The sequence below is a fragment of the Dipodomys merriami genome, unplaced genomic scaffold (assembly GCF_024711535.1).
Source record: "Dipodomys merriami isolate MVZ:Mamm:240054 unplaced genomic scaffold, mDipMer1.0.p SCAF_84, whole genome shotgun sequence".
NCBI classification, from domain to species: domain Eukaryota; kingdom Metazoa; phylum Chordata; class Mammalia; order Rodentia; family Heteromyidae; genus Dipodomys; species Dipodomys merriami.
In genome coordinates this window covers 5,339,838-5,356,130 of record NW_027206446.1, presented here as the reverse complement: position 1 = coordinate 5,356,130, position 16,293 = coordinate 5,339,838, and the positions used below count along the sequence as shown (strand labels likewise).

At 44.5% G+C, this 16,293-nt stretch overlaps 1 protein-coding gene across 3 annotated transcripts in view; it reads right to left on the bottom strand.

The window, feature by feature from the left end:
• Rassf8 (Ras association domain family member 8) overlaps window positions 1-16,293 on the bottom strand; it is a 58,074-nt gene that overhangs the window by 15,728 nt on the left and 26,053 nt on the right. The window contains exon 3 of one of the 3 annotated variants that reach the window (XM_070011616.1): window positions 6,231-6,432. The exons of the other annotated variants lie outside the window; for them this stretch is intronic. The gene's annotated coding sequence lies outside the window, so the exon portion shown is untranslated. The remainder of the gene's footprint in view (window positions 1-6,230; window positions 6,433-16,293) is intronic. 3 annotated transcript variants of the gene reach the window in all.

Genomic DNA, 16,293 nt, shown 5'->3' with positions numbered 1-16,293 from the left:
CAGCTGGAAATAGACTCCCAACAGAACCCAGATCAGGCACAGACTCTCTCTACCAATACAGAATCAGCAACCAGCAAAGACAAACACACCAAAACAAAATTGAAGAGCAGTCTCCTGAACCTCCATGCGAAAATCACAGAGAAAAATCACAAGGTTTACCACCACCCAGGACAGCAAGCTCACCTCAAAAGCCAGCAGCCACCCAGGGGAGAGCCCCAGTGGGAGCAAAGCAGGAATGGAAGACAAAAGCTACATCCAAGGGTTGCTGGAGGCAATGACTCAAGAAATAAAGCGAGAAATTGATCAGAAATTGAAAGAGCACAAGGATGAACTATCCAAAGAGATACAGGGTATCAAACAAGAGATGCATGCAAAAATAGAAGCTGCACAAACCTCAGTAAGAAGTGAGATAAACGCCAAATTAGAGGTAATGCATACCTCATTGAGAGGTGAGATCAGTACTCTGAGAACCAACATTGAATCCATAAAGGGATCCATTTCCTCCATGCAAACCACAATAGAAGCCACTGTCAACAGAGTGAATGAAATGGAAGGTAGAGTGTCAGATACAGAAGACAGAATACACCAACTGGACCAAAAAGTGACAGATATGGAAAAATCACTCAAATTAAACCAAAGGGATATTCAAGAGCAAGCAGATAATGCTAAAAAATTTAACCTTCGCATAATTGGAGTGGACGAAGGTGAGGAATTCCAGAGCAAGGGAATGCAACACCTATTTAACAAGATAATCAATGAAAATTTTCCCCACCTCAAAAACGACCATCTTAACTACATCACAAAAGCTTATCGAACACCCAACAAGCAAGACCCCAGGAGAAACACTTCTAGACACATTATAGTAAAAATGATAGATCTGAATAATAAGGAAACAATCCTGCATGCAGCAAAAATGAAGAAGGAGCTATACTACAACGGGAAAAAAATAAGAATTACTGCAGATCTCTCCACACAAACAATGAATGCAAGAAAAGCCTGGGAAAGCACCATACGAGCCCTGAGAGCCAATAACTGCCAACCCAGACTGATCTACCCGGCAAAGCTAGCATTCACATTCGATGGAGAACTGAAAACTTTTAATAGCAAAGAAAAACTAAATGAATACATAAACATTAAGCCAGCATTACAAAGAATTCTAAGAGGGGGGACACAACCTGAAGAAAGCAACCAGGAACTGGGGCCTGCCCCAAACAGGCATTACTCAAAGTCTAACTGAGCAAGCACAGGAGGAAAGGAAAGAAGAAAAACTTAGGAAAACGGAATGGCAGGGACAACAATGCATCTCTCTATACTTTCTCTTAATATAAATGGGCTGAATTTGCCAATTAAAAGAAAACGAACTGAGGACTGGATCAGAAAACAAGACCCATCCATCTGTTGCCTTCAGGAGACCCACCTCTCAGCCAAACATACAAACAAACTCAGAGTGAAGGGGTGGAAAAGGATCTACCAATCAAACGCCCCCAGTAAGAAAGCAGGTGTAGCTATCCTGATATCTGACAAAATAAACTTTTCATTAAAATCAGTACAGAAAGACAAGGACGGACACTACATATTAATAAAGGGAACAATCCAAGAGGAAGATATAACCATCATCAACTTATATGCCCCAAATATTGGTGCACCCAGATATGTCAAACAAATGCTCTCAAACCTACAGAATAAAATAGATCCCAATACGATAATACTAGGAGACTTTAACACACCACTCTCACCAAAGGACAGGTCTACCAACCAGAGGATTGGCAAAGAAGCTACCGAATTAAGAGAGGCCATACTTCAAGCGGAATTAACTGACATCTACCGAGTATTTCACCCTAAAACAACACAGTACACATTCTTCTCAGCAGCTCACGGAACTTTCTCCAAAATAGACCATATCATAGTTCATGCAAGGAACTTAAGCAAATACAAAGGGATCGACATAATCCCCTGTATCCTATCTGACCACAGTGGAATCAAGCTAGCTCTCAATAACAAAGCATACCACAGAAATTTCTCTAATACATGGAAATTGAACAGCACACTCCTTAACAATGCCTGGATAACAGAAGAGATCAGAGAAGAAATAAAGCATTTCCTACAACTCAATGAAAATGAAAACACCTCACAAAGAAACTTGTGGGACACAGCAAAAGCAGTCCTGAGGGGCAAATTTATTGCCCTCAGTGCCCACATCAAGAGAATGGAGACAGACCAAGTAAATAATCTCATGTTGCAATTAAAACAGCTAGAAAAACAAGAAAAAATGGGACCTAAAGCTACTAGACGAAGCCAGATAACCAAATTAAAAGCAGAGATTAACCAATTAGAAAATCAGAAAACCATAACCAAAATAAACCAAACAAAAAGCTGGTTCTTTGAAAAAATAAACAAAATTGATGGCCCATTGGCTAGATTAATTAAAAAAAGAAGAGAGGAAACCCATATTAATAGGATTAGGGATGCCACGGGAAACATCACAACACGTACCCAAGATATCCAAACAATTCTAACAGACTACTTTCAAAAGCTATACTCTCTAAAGGAAGAAAATCGGGCAGAAATGGATGCATTTTTAGAGAAATACAAGTTGCCCAAACTGAGCAAAGAAGAAGTTAACCAATTAAATAAGCCAATATCCTATAATGAGATACAGGAAGCTATCAAAAGTCTTCCAACAAAAAAAAGCCCAGGACCAGATGGATTCACAGCAGAATTCTATAAGACCTTTAAACAAGAACTAATACCCATACTCCTCAAGCTCTTCAGAGAAACAGAGAAGGAGGGAGCTATCCCAAACTCATTCTACGAAGCCAATATCACACTCATCCCCAAACCAGGCAAAGACCCAACCAAAAAGGAGAATTACAGGCCAATCTCTTTGATGAACACAGATGCAAAGATCCTTAACAAGATTCTAGCTAACAGAATCCAGAAACATATAAAAAAAAATAATTCACTATGATCAGGTAGGCTTCATCCCAGAGACACAGGGATGGTTTAACATACGTAAGTCAATAAATGTAATCCAACATATCAACAGAGCCAAGGTCAAGAATCACATGATTATCGCCACAGATGCAGAAAAGGCCTTTGACAAAATTCAACATTCATTCATGCTAAAAGCTCTGGAGAAAATAGGAATAGAAGGAACATTTCTAAAAACAATAAAAGCCATTTATGACAGACCAATAGCCAATATTATACTTAATGGGGAAAAGCTACAACCAATTCTCCTAAAATCAGGAACAAGGCAAGGATGCCCATTGTCTCCACTCCTCTTCAATATAGTCCTAGAACCCTTAGCCAGGGCAATAAGGCAAGAAAAAGACATTAAAGGGATCCGCATAGGGAAAGAAGAAGTTAAGCTATCCCTTTTTGCAGACGACATGATACTATACCTCCACGATCCCAAAAACTCCATCCCCAAACTCTTAGAAATCACAAATCACTTCGGCAAAATAGCAGGATACAAAATAAACCCACAAAAATCAGTTGCCTTCCTATACACTGATAATGTACAGGAAGAGAGGGAAATAAAGGGAGCAACCCCATTCACAATAACCTCCCGAAAAATAAAATATTTAGGAATTAACCTAACCAAAGATGTAAAAGAACTATTTAATGAGAACTATAAAAAGTTAAAGAAAGAAATTGCAGAAGACACTAGGAAATGGAAAGACCTCCCATGCTCTTGGATAGGCCGACTTAATATAGTAAAGATGGTAATACTTCCAAAACTAATATACAAATTCAACGCAATTCCTATTAAAATCCCAATGACGTACATCACTGAAATACAGAAAACAGTCCAAAAATTCATATGGAACAACAAAAGACCTAGAATAGCCAAAACAATTCTAGGGGATAAAGACAATATGGGAGGGCTATCCATGCCGAACTTCAAACTCTACTACAGAGCTATAATAACAAAGACAGCATGGTACTGGCACAAAAACAGACCCGAAGACCAATGGAACAGAATAGAAGATCCAGAAATAAATCCACAGGCCTACAGCCAGCTGATATTCGACAAAGGAGCCAAAGACATACAATGGAAGAAACACAGCCTCTTGAACCGCTGGTGCTGGGAAAACTGGGCAGCCACATGCAGAAAACTAAAAGTGGACCCCAGCCTATCACCATGCACCAACATCAACTCAAAATGGATTAAAGACCTTAACATTAAACCTGAATCTCTGAAACTACTGCAGGACAGAGTAGGAGAGACACTTGAACTAATAGGCACAGGAAGGAACTTCCTGAACAGAGTCCCAGGGTCACAACAAATTGGAGAGAGACTCGACAAATGGGACTACCTTAAAATAAAAAGCTTCTGCACAGATAAAGCTATCGCAACCAAGCTAGAAAGACAACCAACTAATTGGGAAAAAATATTTACCAGCAATATATCAGACAAGGGGTTAACATCCTGTATATACAGAGAACTCAAGAAACTAATCCCTCCCAAACCTAACAAACCAATTACTAAATGGGCAAGGGAACTAAAGAGGGACTTCTCAAATGAAGAAATAAAAATGGCAAAGAAACACATGAGGAAATGTTCATCATCCCTGGTGGTGAAGGAAATGCAAATAAAGACAACCCTGAGATACCACCTTACCCCAGTCAGAATGTCCCACATCCACAAATCAGCCAACAACAAATGCTGGAGGGGATGTGGAGAACGAGGAATGCTATTACACTGCTGGTGGGAATGTACACTCATACAACCACTTTGGAAAGCAGTCTGGAGGGTCCTTAGAAAGCTAAAGATTGACCTCCCTTACGACCCAGTCATACCACTTCTAGGCATCTACCCTGAACAACAGGAACCAATATACAAGGACACGTGCACCTCCATGTTTATTGTAGCACTGTTAGCAATAGCTAGGATATGGAAACAACCTAGATGCCCCACCACAGATGAATGGATCCAAAAATTGTGGTATCTATACACAATGGAATATTATGCAGCCATTAGAAATGACAAAATAATGGCATTTGCAGGGAAATGGATGGAGCTAGAAGGAATCATGTTGAGCGAGGTAAGCCAAGAACGAAGAGACAAACAGTACATGGTCTCCCTGATAAGTGGATGATAAATCCAAAATGTTAGGTGATATGACAAAACTAACAGGACTTAAGAAACAAAGAACTCCCACTCATCTGGTTGAACCACTACCAAATATCCCCATGCTGCTGATCACATATATGGTATATAACATGTGAGCACTGTTATATATTACAGACTGTGATAGACAATTTGCTCCAGGAAAGTTAGAATGAACTTGTGACTTTAAAGGAGCATCATTATTCCACAATACTGTGAATTACTGGAAATTAAGTAATCACTTAATCACAATAAAAAAGAACCTTGGGGAAGGGAGGGAGGGAGGGGATGGTAGGGGGAAAACAATGGAGGGGGTAACAATGCTCAAGAGGAAGTGTACTGATTACCTCACTCATGTAACTGTAACCCTCTGTATAGTATCTTTACAATAAAAAAAAAAAAAAAAAAAAAAGCCAGGGACGGGTGGCTCACGCCCCTCATCCCAGCTACGCAGGAGGCTGAGATCTGAGCATCACGGTTTGAAGCCAGCCTGGGCAGGAAACTTCATGAGACTTATCTCTAATAAACTACTTGAAAAAAAGCTGAGAGTGGCTTCAGTGGTAGAGCGCTAGCCTTCAGAAGCTCAGAGACAGTGCATCCAGCCCAGAGTTCAAGCACCAGGACCAGCCGCAAAACCAAACCAAACCACACACTGGACGGGGAGGTGTGGCTCGAGCAGTCGTGAGAAAGCGTGGGTGAAAAAGCTCAGGGACAAACAGAAGTTACCTAAACTTAGGACATAAATGGACCAGCGAAGCTGGGCACCGGCGGCTCACGCCCGACATCCCAGCTACGCAGGAGGCTGAGAGCTGAAGATCCTAGCTCAAAGCCAGCCCAGGCAGGAAAGGCTGTGAGACTCTTCTAGTTAATCATCAAAAAGCTGGAATGGGAGGTATGGTCAAGTAGTGGAGCACCAGCTGTGAGCAAAAAAGCTAAGAAACAGCACCCTAACCCCAAGTTCAAGTCCCAGCACTGGCACATACACACCAAAAAAACACATGCAGTGCAAATGTATAGATATGGTCCAATGAGCCAGATTTACATCTCCCTCTCTCTCTCTCCATATATATATGTATGTATGTATGTATGTATATTGTTGGTCGTGGAGCTTTACCTCTGGGCCTGGGCGCTGTCCCTCAGCTCTTCAGCTCACGGCAAGCGCTCTACCACTTGAGCCACAGCGCCACTTCTGGTTTTCTGGTTGTTAATTGGAGATAAGAGTCTCATGGACTTTCCTGCCAGGGCTGGCTCTGAACCACAATCCTCAGATCTCAGCTTCCTGAGTAGCTAGGATGACAGGCGTGAGCCACTGGTGCCTGGACATATATTTGATACAAAAAGCCACTGAGCAATTAAAAAGCAGCAAACACTCATGACGAAGACTAAAATCTTAAAAATGTAAAAACACTGATAAGAATTAGCAATTCATTTCCTTAGGATGATTCTGTATGAAATAAAAGTTAATTAAAAGTTTAGGCTGTTTTGCAGTCATCAGGGAAATGCATGTTTTTGTAGAGCTAGCTAACACGAAGAGCCAAGAAGATGTCACCACACAGGAGGGTATTAGAAGGTGCTCTACGCTTTAAATAACATCTCCTCGGGCTGCTGTTCAAATTCATATCGCATGGTCTCATGAGTCTTGTTAAGACCAATCTAGACTTTGAACTTAGTATTTTTTTGAACACTAATGTGCTTATGCAAATATGAGTGTGTGTGTGTGTGTGTGTGTGTGTGTGTGTGTGTGTGTGTGTTCGCCTGTCTGTCTGTCTGCCTGCCTGCCTGCCTGCCTGCCTGCCTGCCTGCCTGCCTGCCTGCCTCCTCTCCTTCCTGCCCTTGCTAGGCTGGTGTTCTACCACTTGAGCCGCAACACCTTCAACTCTGTTTCTGCTAGTTCTTCCTTTCTTTATCTCTTTCTTTTTTGCCAGTCCTGGGGCTTGATCTCAGGGCCTGGGCACTGTCCCTCAGCTCTTCAGCTCAAGGCTAGCACTCTACCACTTGAGCCACAGCACCACTTCTGGCTTTTTCTATGTATGTGGTGCTGAGGAATCGAACCCAGGGCTTCATGCATGCTAGGCGAGCACTCTCTCTGCCACTGAGCCACCTGCCCAACTCCTTGCTGGTTATTTCTAAGGAAAGCTCTTATGAACTTTTCTGCCTAGACTGGCCTCAAACTTTGATCCTTCTGCTCTCAGATGATCTCCAGTAGTTAGGATGACAGGAATGAACCATTAGAGTATGGTGACTCTGCTTTCTTAAATGTCGTTTGAACTAGAAATCAAGGGCTCCTTCCTTAGTTCACAAGGGTGAGGAACGCGTAAACAGAGTACATACTAAATTAACCGAGTTACCAAGGATGCTGTTCAAGTGTCTGCAATCACCCAGCAGCAAACAAACACTGTATTCCTGACTATCTGAACTGCTACAGGTTCTCCAAACAATCAGCCCACAGAGACCCTCCCCAAAGTAAAGACCCTTAAGAAACGAAGTAAACCCAGGGACCAATGGCTCACACCTTTAATCCCTGCTACCCAAGTGGCTGAGATCTGAGGATGGAGGTTCAAAGCCAGCTTGCCAAGAAAGTCTGCGAGACTCTTTATTTCTAAATAGCCAATGTAAAGCCTGATGTGGAGGTGTGGCTCAAGTGTCAGAGCATCAGCCTTGAGTGAAAAGGCCAAGTGAAAGTGCCAGGCTCTGAGTTCAAGCCCCGGTACTTGCATGCATCCATGTGTGCATGCACACACACACATGCACACACACACAGAGCAATGCACACACATGCATACATACACACACAGGGCAATGCACACACACATGCATATACACAACAATGCACATGCACACACAGAGCAATGCACACATGCACACACACAGAGCAATGCACACATGCACACACACAGCAATGCACACACATGCATACACACAGAGCAATGCACACACACATACACACACAGAGCAATGCACACACATGCTTACACACACAGAGCAATGCACACACACATGCATACACAGAGAGAGAGAGCAATGCACACATATGCACTTAAAAAAATCCAGGTTACCAGGCTGGGCAGGTGGCTCAGTGGTAGAGTGCTCACCTGGCATGCATGAAGCCCTGGGTTCGATTTCCCAGCACCATAGACAGAAAAAGCCAGAAGTGGCGCTGTGGCTCGAGTGGTAGAGTGCTGGCCTTGAGCAAAAAACTCAAGGACAGCGCCACCTCTGAGTGGAAACCCCAGGACTGGAAAAAAAAATCCAGGTTACCAATTTTGGAGGCTAATCATACGCACCCTGGTTCTCTTCAAACATGACAATAAAACTAAGCTTTCTTAACATTAAGAGAAGCAGCTATGCCAACTCACTACATATGGGAAAATAAACCTTTCAAAAATCAACACATAGGTTCTGACACCGGAGAGCTTTGTTTGTTCCGCTGCAGTAATGTTTCGAGAAACAGAAGCCATTTTTGCCAAAGGATTTAAGAGAAATTGACAGACTGAGTCACAGATTTCTCGATGGATGTGCTTTGCCACAGAAATGCGATTTACAAAGAAATCCAGACTGTTTCTACCACTGCTGATCTAAACATGCACCTCGTCAGGTGTTACTCTCTCTTTTTGCACCGGTGCTGGGTCTTGAACTCGGGGCCAGGATGCTGTCACTTAGCTTTTTCACTCAAGGCTAGCGCACCTTACGACCTGAGCCACGGCTCCATTTCTGACTTTTGTAGTTAACTGCAGATAAGAATCTCACAGATTTTCCTCATCTCAGCCTCCTTTGTAGCTGGGATTATAGGCGTGAGACACTGGTGCCTGATTTTTCTTTCCCCTTCCCTTTTTTTGTTTTTTTTTTTTCAACAACGACGATTCATATTTTTCTGAAAGAAATAAATGTCAACTGTGTGAATCAGTTCTTCTGCTTCTAGAGCCAGGTAGCATTTTTCTACAGCCCATAGTGTGCACCGAATCTTTTCTCACTAAACCTGTGTATGCAAGTCTTATAAAACTGGCCAGAAAAAGTTCCAGGGATAGGACGGGCTTCCGTGCTGCAAAGCAGGCTGGAGAGAAAGCTCATTAACAAATTACAGCTTTAGGGCTCAATAAATTTTATCAGTAGCATTGGACTATGGGAAGGATGCCATTAAAATTTATAGGGCAATACCAACAGTGCCATAAATCTCAAAAGCATGACACAGTTTATAGCCACTCACGCCCACAGGAATGGAAGCCAAGGGGCCATAACAGTAAAGTTCCTAGAAGGTGGACGCAATCTACCATCCATCAATTAGAATGAAGCTGCTGCTGTGTGGCTTTTTTTGGTGCCACTCATGGGCCTTGAACTCAGGGCCTGGCGCTGCCCGAGCTTCTTTTGCTCAAGGCTAGCGTTCTACCACTTGAGCCACAGTGCCACGTCTATTTTTCTGGTGGTTCATTGGTCATAAGAGCCTCACGGACTTTCCTGCCATCCTTCCACGTCGGCCTCCTGAGCAGCTAGGAGTGCAGGTGTGAGCCACCGGAACTGGGCAAGGCGTTTGGCTTTCTTCACATTAGATGGTCATTAAAGAATTTTTAAACCTGCCAAATGCCCAGGTTCATACCTGTAACCCTGGCTAATTAGGTGGCTGAGATGTGAGAATCATGGTCAAGCCAGCCTCGGCAAGAAAGTTTGTGAGGCTTTTACCTCCAGCAAAAAGCCAAAAGTAGAGCTGTGGTCCAAGAGGCAGAATCCCAGCCTTGAGTGAAAAAAAACCAAGCAAGAGGGCAAGGCCCTGAGTTCAAACCCTGGTACAAGTGTGAGCACACACACTCTTACACACACATACACACACTTAATGTTAAAGATGCTCACCATGTGTCTTTTTGGTCACTTGTATGGCTTGAGCTCAGGGCCGAGGTGCTGCCCCTGAGCTTGGTGCTTCCTCTATTGCTCTGAGACACACATTAACTGGAGACAGAAGTCTCACTGACTTTCTTACCCAGCCTGGCTTTGAACCATGATCCTCCATCCTCCTCCCTCCGCCTCAGAGCAGCTGGGATTACAGGTGTGAGCCACCAACACCTGGTTTGGATCTTGTCACTGCCTTCCCTCTGGTCTCCCTGAATTTTGCATAGAATGCAGACGCCAAGAGGTTATTTTTGTTTGGGGTCCTGGGCTTGAACTCACAGGCCTGGGTGCTGTCCCTCAGCTCTATTTTTTAATCCAAGAGGAAGAGTGTGTCGTATGTTTAGTTGCTAGTTAAAGTGAGGTCCCACACACACGCTTGTCTGCTCCCGTCTGTGTCAGGAAGAGGCTCCCCGTTTTCACACACTGCGTAGTACGTTAGGCATATGAAGGTGCCAGATGTTTTCCGTGTACAGCTGTCGTAGGCACCCAGCACTGACGTGGCGACACGCAAGCCCGGCTCTGGCACAGGGCCAGAGCGTGGTCACGTGCCGTTTTAAATGACTCTGGCACTGCAGGCATTTCAAACATCAACAGAATTTCCCAGCTGACAGCCTCCTGCTGTAAGTCATTCCAGAGGGGTAAAGAACCTGGTGTTTTACAGGCTAATGCAATCAATCTAGCTCTTAAAAAAAAAAAAAAAAAACTTTTAATAGGTTTGGAGCTCTCTGTTGGATTAAAAATCTTATAGACAACGAAAAGGACCAGGAAACATTTCCCTTAGAACTCTGCTGTATGCGAGTGCAGCGATTTCAGAACCCTTTTTTTAAATGGTCTCATTCTATAAACTCCTGTGCCTGTCCCAGAGAACACGTGACAGGAATATCAAGCGTTCTAGAAGTTGACTTTGGGATACAATTCTACGGTCTGATTTGTCAATACTCCAGAAGTCCTTGTCTAGATGGATTTTACTCTTTTTCTTGTGCCCTAACTAGGACTTGAACTCAAAGCCTGGGAACTGTTCCAGAACTTCTCGCTCAAGGCTACAACTCTACACTTTCACTTCCTTTTTGTTTGTGTTTTGGCTGGGTCACTGCAGGTAAGAGTCTCGGGACCTCCCTGCTCCCACCGGCTTTAACCACGGTCCTCGGATCTCAGCCTCTTGAGTAGCTGGGATGACAGGCGGGAGCCACTAACACTTAGATACCTAGATGATTTTGACAAATCGGTTATAAACATAAAATCAGAATGAGACATAATTTTGGCTTTTTTGCTTCTTTTTTAGCGAGTAAAGCACCGCCCTACGCAATATTTTGACAAGCCTTCTAAAAGATGTTTAAAAGTTTTACAGATAAAAATAAAATAAGCAAGTCATCCTAAGAGCAATCTGTACTAATCAACTGCTAAAGACCATCTTGGAAGAAAGTTTTTCTTTTGTGTGTGTGCTGGTCCTGGGGCTTGAACTCAGAGCCTGGGCGCTGTCCCCGAGTCTCTGCTCAAGGCTGGCGGCTCTGCCACTTGTGCCACTCTGGCTTTTTTCTTTTCTTGGAGTTGATTAGCAGTAAGAGTCTCACAGACTTTTCTGCCTGGGCTGGCTTCAAACCTTGATCCTCAGGTCTCAGCCTGAGGAGCCGGGATGACAGCCACCTTTAAAAAGAAAATACTACATGACTAAGAAAGTTTTATTTTGTGCTAAGCACTGACATTTGGGATTTTGTTATAGCACCTGCTATGATCGATCTGAAGTAACAGAATTTAATTAGACCATACAGGCACTTAACGTAAAACAGCCTTTAAGTAGCTGCACAAAGGGCTTTCAATTCAGTGTGTCATTTATGAGGATGATGCATCTGGATCCGTGCCGCTACCCCATCTTCTCCCCATCTTCCCCGGCTCCATGTTCACCTCTGCGCGTTGAATCTACGGTGACGTTCACCTCCTCCACTCACCTGCACCTCTTCACGCTTCACAACAACCCCACCCCCCAAACTTTCCCCTCCGGACACCCATTCCCTGGGACTGCAGCCCCTTGTCTAAAGAAGCTACACCACCGGAACCCTAACACATATCAGACTTTTTAGTCCACGGGTTTGCAGGCGTTTGCATGTGGCCCTGCCTATGTTTTCGTACACATGTACTAGTTAGCTCTAACTTCACGCGAAGGAACATGTGAGTCCGCCCTTCATCGCTCTGAGTCTGACTTAAATCACATCCACTTCCCGGCAAACGATGTCAACGCCAGGAGAAGATTCATGTAGTAATGTGAGCCCAATGTCCAAATTTCAAATGGAGATGTTTTTCCAGGGACACGCCGTGGACGCATCGGAGAACGCATGCGTGGAGCCATCCTGGCCAAGAACACGGGAAGCTCTGTCATCAGCTCCGGGCAATTTCACGCACCAAGCACACACACTCTTTTTGCAAGACTCACACATGTGGTGCTGAAAAAACTTACAAGGTATTTTGGTCCATTTACTTGGAACAGATTTATAGGGAAAATATGCCAATCGGATCAAGACAGTGAAACAAATTGAATTTTCTGGGTTTCTCTGAATAAGAAATTTTAAGCTAGGCATCGGTGCTTCACACAGGGAATCCTGGCCATCTGGGCAGCTGAGATCTAAGGATCACAGTTCAAAGCTAGCCTGGGGAAGGGAGGTCAATAAAACACTCACCTCCAGTTAAATCACATGGAGCTGAAGGTGGAGACGTGGTTCAAGCAGTAGAGTGCTAGACTTAGGGATAGCATTCAGGCTGTGAGTTCACACACACACACACATTCTAAGCAGCCATCTATCATGAGGTGTTGAAAATTTAAAGGACCAAAAGGTCAGCTGTCTCCGTGAAAAAAAAAATAAAAAATAAAAAAAAATTTAAAGGTCCAGCAGTAGATAAAATCAGAGTAATCCAGAAATCTGTCAAAAAAAAAGCTCCTCGAAGTTGTTACAAAAGGTGTAGAAACTGTTGCACCTGTGAGCCCAGGCTGAGGCTGCAGGATCCCAGTTCCCCACCAGCCTGATCAGAAAGTCCCTGAGATGATTCAATTCATCACCAAAACGTGGGGCGTGGAGCGATGCTGTGAATAGCAGTGTGCTAGCCTTGAGTAAACCAGCACAGGGGCCGCGCCAGGCCGCGAGTTCGAGCCCTAGGACCTGCACAAAACAAAACCAGCACAAAACAAAGGTGGTTCATGAACCGGCAGCTCCTGGTTTTCGCCAGCAGAGGTCTCCCTTCCCCCAGCGACACCAGCGGATCAAGGGTGGATGTCCACGAGGCCAAGGTGATTTACATAATACAATTAAGCCAAATCACTGCAGGGCGGCGGAGGGATAGGGCTTCCTGAGAGAAAAGCAGTCTGCGGAACGGCTGCCAAGCTAGGGACGGTTAATGGGAGAGAACTGGCAGAAGTTTCTAGAATTCTTACTATATGGCTTACTCTTGGACCTTCCTCGGCTGAAGACTGCAAATGCATCTTGTCATTTTTTTCCCCTTAGTTATGCATATCAAGTCTTAATTTTGTGTGCCAAATCAGCTTTCGGGATAAAAGCCTTGGGGACCATTCTAGAGTTCTGCGTGCATTTTACAACAGATAGAGAGAGAAACCCTCAATCCACCATCCCCACTCATCAAACACCCACCACACCTGAGAGGTAATACAAGGAGAAAGAGCCAACGGTTTCAATCCAATTAATGAAGGGCCTTCCAATTCCATTTAGTGCTTACTGCCACAAACCACTGTCATAGCAGACATGAAACCAAGAGCTGCAGTGTGGTTAATAATTCCACCTGTGGAGCCGGGTGCCAGTGGCTCACACCTGTCATCCCAGCTACCCAGGAGATCTGAGGATTGTGGTTCAAAGCCAGCCCGGGCAGAAAAGTCCCTGTGAAAGTCTTCTTTCCAAGGAACCATTAAAAAAACCAGAAGTAAAGCAAAGGCTCAAATGGCAAGAGCACTAGCCTTGAGAAGAAAAGAGGCTCAGGGGCAGCACCAAGGCCCTGAGTTCAAGCCCCACCTCTCTCTCTCTCTCTCTCTCTCTCTCTCTCTCACACACACACACACACACACACACACACACACACACACACACACACACACACACACACACACACACACAAATCCATCTATGTCTTCCAGGACAACTCAGCTTAGATCCTTCTGGTTAGCAAGGGGTTTAAACTGTTCTAAATATAATATTCCACGAAGTTTCACAGGAAATTCCAAAACAGAGGTTAGTAAACCAAAAGAAATCTCAGCAGTGTGTTCATGAAATCATTTATGTACAGCTGGGTGTTGGTGGCTCACACCTATAATCCCAGCTGCTCCAGGAGTGCTTGTCATTATTTATTATGTAGTAACACAGAGACTCAGACACAGACACACAGAAAAGAAAAAGTATCAACATGGAAACGACCTGGATAAATGTAGTTGTCCCCTCCAGTAAGACTTACATAGAAAAGGTTGCATGTTTGTTGTTTTTACTTGACAAAGCAAAACTTTATCTGTGTTATTTTTCCAAAAAAATAAATGGGGACAACTTCGACACATCACCAGAGTTTGGTGAGTGTTAGCTATGGATGTATTTAGTGTTGATGTTTTACATTGCCCAGTAGGCCCAACACAAAAGGACTGTCAGGCTCAGCACGATCGATTACTTCTGTCTGCCGCGGGCACAGCCCGCAAGTTGATGCATTTTGCCATGCCTTGTCTAAAGGCTGTCGGTGAACAGACACCAGCTGTCAGACAGGATGGTGTGCAAACCATGGCTCTACTGTGGAGTAACCACCCATTTGCTTTAGCTTGAAGATGGAAATAATCGCTAAAACAGATCAGGACCAAATCACAATGAAAATGAACTCTGAAGACGGGGCCTGGCGTGCCCTATCACTGAGTAAGGAATTATAGCACTTATGGGTATTAGTAGAGTTTGCGTTTTTCAGGGGTGAGTACTACTTGGAAGGGCACGTCTCTACGGGTACCGGGCAGCTGGCCTGGGACTGTGCAGGGTCCACATCTGCAGCAGAAGTGCTGGCTGACAGTTGTCCTAGAAACCCACAAGTTGCCTCTGTGTGTGTGTGTGTGTGTGTGTGTGTGTGTGTGTGTGTGTGTGTGTGTGTGTGTGTGTGTGTGTGTGTGTGTGTGTGTGTGTGTGTGTGTGTGTGTTTGCACATGCGCAAGTGCCGGTACTGGAGTTGGAACTCGGGGCCTCTCCTCTGCCCTTGGCGGTTTTCTCAAGGATGAAGCTCTACCACGTCAGCCACAGCTCCCCTTTCAACGTTTTGCTGGTTCACAGACTTGCCTACCAGGGCTGGCTTCTAACTCAGATCTAACTCAGATCTCAGCTTCCTGAGTCGCTTGGATTACAGGCGTGAGCCACCAGTGCCTGGCTCCAGCGCTGCCTTTCACCCGAGGAGGTTCAGAAAAGTAGCGGGTATAAAAACACAAGTATAAGGTGAAAACTAGTAATTATGTTCTGAGGATTTCACAAAGAGCCGATTCGAGCAGCAACATGGAAAGGAAAAAAAATTATATCACGGGAGGGTTAAAATTCTGTCACGGGAGGGTTATCTGACAGCGCCTACCTATCGGGGGAGAATGACACCCCTAAAAACATGCAGGCACGCAGAAAATGCATATGACACAGAGCCGGTAAGAATAAGCCACAAGCTGAAAGGAAGCTAGCCTTTTTCTTTGTGCTGGCACTGGGCTTGAACTCAGGGCCTGGTTGCTGTCCTGGGCTTTTTTACTCAAGGCTGGTGCTCTACTACTTGAGCCACATCTTCACTTCTGGCTTTTGGTGGTCACTAGAGATTAAAAAAAAAAGAATTGATGGACTTTCCTTCCCAGGCTGGCTTCCTACTGCAGCTTTCCAGATGTGGGTCTCCTGAGCAGCTAATGTTACAGGTATGAGCACCCACGCCCAGCCAGATCCTTTTATTCTAAAAGAACTTTCAACAGCTGACAAATGTCTAATCTTGGGCCATGACTGGAATTCTCATTCCATGATTAAAGTGTCTTAATTAGCAGACTGGTTTCCACTCTGGGTCCCATTATCGTGATTTTACTCAGCTGACTAAATTGACAGAAAAGCACTGGAATTGGAGCGACATGGGCTTGGGAGTCAGGAGACCCAGCCTGGCCTCTGGCGAGCTGGCGCCGTGGGACGAGAACCTTCTAAGCACACACGGGCACGTCCCCATCCACAGGACCGAGCAGCAAGACCATTCCTCATCGGGGCACGAACAAGGCTCACAGGAGTGCCAGCGCGCTGGGGCCCTGGGGGTCTTTCTGTGGAAAAGCCACA